We start from the raw sequence: 6139 nt of genomic DNA on the forward strand, positions 1-6139 counted from the left end.
CAGGTGCAACGGAATGAAATGGTACCTGGTCCTCCACCACCCCCATGATCGGTTGTGCATTGGACCATTATGATCCACAGAGTTTTTATTGGCTGATTTTCAGAAGTAGATCGCGAGGCCTTTCTTTCTAGTCAGTGTTGGTCTGGAAGCTCTGCTGAAACCCATTTAGCATCATAGCAACATGCAAGCCTCCATGGACAGAACAGGCAGTGGCTACGCATGAGGTTCGTTGGCTGGGAATCAAACAAATAAATATTGATTTTCAACCAGAGAAGGAGAAGAAATCCCACACTACACAAGTTGTAAAAATTAGAACAAGATTCTCGCTCTGATGTAAAGAGTAGGTTTTATTCTCCACAAAATTAATGAGGCTGTCTAGTCACCAGCAGCTACAGAGATTCTGTCACTAGTACCAAGACAAGTGGTAGCAGTTGGTGACTGTGCTGAGGGATTTAGAGAACCGAGTCTGAGCTCCTGGCTGCCTTTCTGGAGCGTGGGCCTGAGATGTGCCAGAATTTCCTGGGTCTGCCAGCGGTTACCTACTCCGCTGATGCACCAGGAACAAATGTTTAATGAACTCTGGAACGTGACCTGGTGATGTGGAGCCCTGGGGTACACCAAAAGGCTCTTGGGACAGGAGGCTTTTTTTTTTTAATCTCCCAGTCAAAGGTCATGACTAGCAGAGGTACAGGACATGAACAGATGGTTTTGTACATAATATCAAGTAAAAAAGTTTGTTTTTCTGGACCATGGTTTATAGTATCAATATTTCAAGATTCTAAAGAGGCCCTGGGAAGCAGAGGCCAAAGTGGGATTAGAGGTATAAGAGCTTTATTAGGGAAAGTGCCTATGAAGGATAAAGGGGGAAGGGGCAGAGGAGGCTAGGAAAGCCCTTAGATCAAGATATAGTTTTGACACCTATGTAGGGAGAAAGGAGAGAAGGAAGGAATAATTTTGTAGAAAAAGTTTCAGACTAGGGCAAAATTCTTAGAAAGCTTCTACCAGGTCATTCGGGAGTCCTCCAGGAGCAGAATCCCATGCTGGACAGGGCTGGGTCAGCACTAGTGCTCCCGCTGCACACGTCAGTGGTTGCTGTGGTCTTGGCATGAGCACAGGGTGGATCCGAGGGATAGCAGCCCCATAGCTAGTTGTCTTGAAGGAGCTCTGGGCTTCTTCCATGGCTTCCACAGACCCTAATTTGAACACCTTCCTTGGAATTGTATATAGATGGGCCTTAGGAAACCTATATGCAAAAGACCCACACGGGTATTAATCACCAGTGTACCAGGTACTATTATACAGCACTGAGCAAGATAAAAGGGCCCCTCCCTTCATGCAGTGTTTAGTCTACTAGGGCAGACAGGTACGAGAGTACTGTGAGAGAGCACGGGTATGTCCTTCTCTAGATAGGGTGGACACCAACTTCTTCTCAGTAGCGGCCAGGTAACCTGGGTCTTGCAAGCAGAGGGAACAGCAAATACAAAGACCCCGAGGCAGGAAAGAGTATAACCTGTTCTAGGAATGGAAAGGGGGCCGTGTGGCGGGAGTGCAGGGAACAATGGGAAGGATTGCATAGGATGCAGTTCAGAAGTAAGCAGGAGGCAGATCTGGCAAGGCTTTTTAGGCTATGATAAGTCATTTGTAGTCATTTGGATTTTATGTTAAATGCAGTGAGAAGAACTGAGCAGGGGTGTGACATTTGATGAAGAACATTCTTTCTGCTGTGTAGAGTATTATTTGGAAGGTGGCAAGTGTGGCAGTGGGAGACAAATTAGAAGATTTTATTACAGAAATCCAAGTGAACGATGTTGGAGACTTGGACCTGAGTGGTGGCTTTAGAGAAGGAGCGATGTGGACTGGTTTAAGAGATATTTTAAAGGTAGAACCCACTGGATGGCTTCTCTGTGTAGGATAAAAGGGAAGAATCAGGGATGGCTTATTCAGCTAGGTGGAGAGTGATACCATATACCGAGATGGGAGAGAAGGCAGGAGAAGAAACAGATTGGGGCGAGGGAGTGTGCTAATTTAAGATATAAGTTTGAGATGTCCGTTAACCAAATGGCAGTGTCAAGTATACCATTGTGTCTGTGATTCTTGAGCACAAAGAAAAGGTTGGGCTGAAGATAGAAATTTGGGAGTTGTCACTATGTAAACAAAAAAAAACCCACTGCCATTGAGTCGATTCCGACTCATAGCGACCCTATAGGACAGTAGAACTGCCCCATAGCGTTTCCGAGAAGCGCCTGGTGGATGTCACTATGTAGAAGGTATTTATTTAAAGCTATAGGATTGGATGAGATCACCTAGGCAAAGACTGTAGGTAGAAAAGAGAAGAGGGTCCAGAGCCATAGCTTGAGGAACCCCAACATTCAGAAGTGAAGTAGAGGAACAGGGGCTGGATCCAAGAAAGGAGAGAGAACCAGGGGAGGATGGACTCATGAAGGTTAAAGAGGAGGGTGCTCAGGGAGGGAGGGAGTACTCACTGTGTTCAGTTCCTCAGAGAGGTGAGCCAGTGAAGACAGAAAAGATTTAGCAACATGAGAGTTTATCAGTGACCTTTGCAAGATCATTTTCAGGTGAGTGGTGAGGAAGGAAGCAAAATGAGTGGTTACAGAGAAATGGGAGATGGGTAAATAAAGATAAGTGTTCTGTTGTGAAAGGGAACAGAACGATGGGATAACCCCTGGAGGAGGAAGCGGAGTCAAGGGAGTTTTAAATTTTATTTTATTCATTTGTTTTCAGATACGATAAATGGTAAAAAGAACATTAGAATCGATAGTTTTCATCCCACCTTGCTGGATGAGACTCTCAAACTAAAAAGGGGAACAAAAGCTACCCCCAGCCACTGGGTGAGCAGGGAGGGACTTCCCCTGGATTCAGACAGGGTGACAGGATAGGAGACAGGTTTCCTGTCAGCAGGTGGGAACCTCTAGAGGTTGGCCCTGGTAGTGTCACTCATGTCTTCTGACTTAGCTCTGAGGTAATGAATCCAAAGTTCCTCTTAGAATGCTGAGTTATCTAACCTAAACAAGGCCAGCTTTTGAGGCAGTCAATAAAAGAATTGTAACAGTAGGAAGAGGAGACCTTCTCCCGCCTCAGCAAATGATATTAGCAGCTACAGGAAGGACGAGATCAGTATTTGGGCCTCAGGGACATTAAAACTGACACTGAAACAAGTAGCAAGGTCTGTTTCTGACATACAGCAGTACTGCTTACTACCAGTTAAGGCTTCCTGGCTGTGGGGCTGAAAGCATCATTGGGCTTCAGCAGCACAAAAATTTTGTGGGCCACAAAGTCATGAGCCAAAAGCAATCTGTGTCTTTTTTTTGTAAGGATTTCCCCAACTCTTGATTGCCTCTTGCAAGCAGCTGAACCAGGTAATGTTATGCCAGAATGATGTTTTCTAGCAAAGGACAAAGCCCATCCTATGAAGATCAGAAAGAATGTGCTTGTAGGAGATTCAGTAATCTCACCAAGAAGACTTTATGCTGAAAGCTGAGAGGGTGGAAAAATTACTCCAGTGAAAGTGTAAACCTTGGTATTTGTAAGAAAATGTGTCTGACATAAACATAGAACAATTGAACAATGCCTTAATTTGCATGGGAAAATAGCAGGAGAACAGGTCAGGAATAATACATATGATTTCAAGTTAGGAGAGTCTGAGTATTAAGCAAAGGGAACTTGAGATGTTAACAAATGGAAGAAATCAGTATTTCCTCAATATCACTGAAACATGGGGCTCAGGAATGGAATGAGGAAGCCCCGAAAAAAGGGGTGGCATAGGAGCCCTGGTGGCTCATTAGTTAAGCACTCAGCTGCTAAACCAACGGTTGGCAGTTTGAACCCTCCAAGCCACTCCACGGGAGAAAGACCTGGCAGTCTGCTCCCATAAAGATTGTAGCCCAGAAAACCCTATGAGGCAGATCTACTCTGCCACATGGGGCTGCTGTGAGTTGAAATTGACTCGATGGCATCAAATAACAGAGAAGCAGTATATATCCAAAAAGAATAGAAAGACAGAAACCTGTATAAAGAAGCATGGTGGAGGGTATTTGTGTGGGCATGGAAGGGAAAAGAATCAGAAGTGATTTCACCCCAGGGACAGTATTAAATTGGGGGGCTACAGAGGCCATTAGCAGTGTCTGTAGGCCATGCTGTCCTAATCTGGATTTCAAACCAAGAGAGGCAGATGGAGTAAAAAGTCTATTTCTGTCCTCTGGGTCTTTGCTGCAGATTTCACTCTGCTAAAAGTCCGTCTGATAAATTTTTTACTTGTGACAATTTCGTCTTTCAGAAGATGAATGAAAAATTCAGGATCAACTATTTAGATCTAATTCTGACCAAGAACAAAAAAATGAATCATTGTAGGGTTCTCAATTACATATAAGAAAGTTATTGAGACTAATACTGGAAAAGTAGTGTGAAAACTCTGAAATAAAAAGGAGAGGCTTCTCACAAATTCTAGTGGGGAGACCCTGTGCAAGCAGGGAGTTCACTCTAGTTGGAATGGATCAGGCTCTGGAGAACCAGAAGACTCAACTTTGATGAAATAGTAATTTAGAAGAGAATAGGTATGATTTCATGGCCAGGAACTAAAAGGGAATACGGTACAAGAGGGATGGAGTGCTAAAATGATTTCCGTGAGAAAGAAGTAGGACAGATCCCTCAAGCGGCTCTAGGACTGTGCATCACTCTCTAGTGCAAGCGAGGTGCAAGGAGGGCTCCTGAATAGCATAAATGAGTCAGAACCAGGAAGGCAGGAAGGCCAAGGCCTATAAAGCTCAGGCTTTCAAACTTGGACTAAAAAAATAGTCGCTGTCAAGTCCGTTGCAACTCATGGCAACCCTATGTATGTCAAAATAGGACTGTGCTCCGTAGGGTTTTCAGTGGCTGATTTTTTTGGAAGTAGATCACCAGGCATTTCTTTCAAGGCACCTCTGGGTAGACTTGAACCTCCAACCTTTGTTTAGCATTTGAGCACGTTCACTGTTTACATCACCCAGAGACTTCAAACTAGGTCTAGCCAGTACTTAAGGAGAAAATATGTTTGGAGATCAAAGATCTTACAAAGTAGAATAGTGTGAAAGCAACAATTAAGAAGAAATAAAAGCTTAACACTGTGTTGTGGAGGAATTGATAAAGACTCGGAAATGGGAGGAGCTTCCAGAAATCACGGCTTTGTCAATGTCTGTTTCTTGGGTCCAGGACGAGACTTCACGGTAGATCTGCTGGCCCGGGTCAGACCTGAACTCTTAAGAGCCTGCCCTGGTTAGTGAGGTTCTTGCCCTTTCACAACTAAGGCTGAGAAGCTCTACTTGGAATATATTTAATGTTGCTCAGGGTATAGTCCCTGTATGTTACTAGGCTGTGTGTGCCATTGGCTACAAGACGGTGCTTTCCAAGTGGGACAGCAGCATAGGAATCCCTTAGCCTGTATGTTAAGAATGCAGATTCCTGGTCACCCTCACCTTCCTCTGTTCCCAAGCAATTCAGAATGTCTAAGGAGGTGGGAGGGGAGGAGTTCCAGAGATGTGTATTGTAAACATATTCCTCAGAAGATTGTATCCAAAAATACAGTCTCAGAACCACTAAACTAAGTCAAGGCTGCCAGCACCTCTTGTTGCACAGGGTCCCCCTGAGGATATTGGTTTACAGCCTAAAAATTCCATTTTATCTACCAAAGCTTTGCTGCAGCCTAGCTCCTGCAGTAACAAGACAAGATTTCATATAAGAAAAAAAAAGCAACTTGTTTCTAATGCTTAGATTGGCAGTGATTCACCACTCTGCACATTAGAATCGCCTGGAGAGCTTTAAAAATAATAATACAGATATCTAGACTCCACCCGCCAGACCAACGAAATCAAGATCTCTAGGGTGAGGCACAGGCTTTTTTATCCCTGAGCTTCTATGTGATTCTGATGTGCAGCTAGGGTCAAGAACCACACTGTTGTTTAAACTTCAGAAAAGCATAACACTTTTTCAAAACTCTCTGATACCTGTTTCTTTTGACACTAACAGATAGCTCCTACTTTCCATTTTTTCTCCATCAAGGTTAAACCCAGTGCTGTAGAGTTGATTCTGACTCATAGCGACCCTGTAGGCCAGAGTAGAATTGCTGCATAGAGTTTCCAAGGAGCGC

The sequence above is a fragment of the Elephas maximus genome, chromosome 15 (assembly GCF_024166365.1).
Source record: "Elephas maximus indicus isolate mEleMax1 chromosome 15, mEleMax1 primary haplotype, whole genome shotgun sequence".
Taxonomy (NCBI): Eukaryota; Metazoa; Chordata; class Mammalia; order Proboscidea; family Elephantidae; genus Elephas; species Elephas maximus.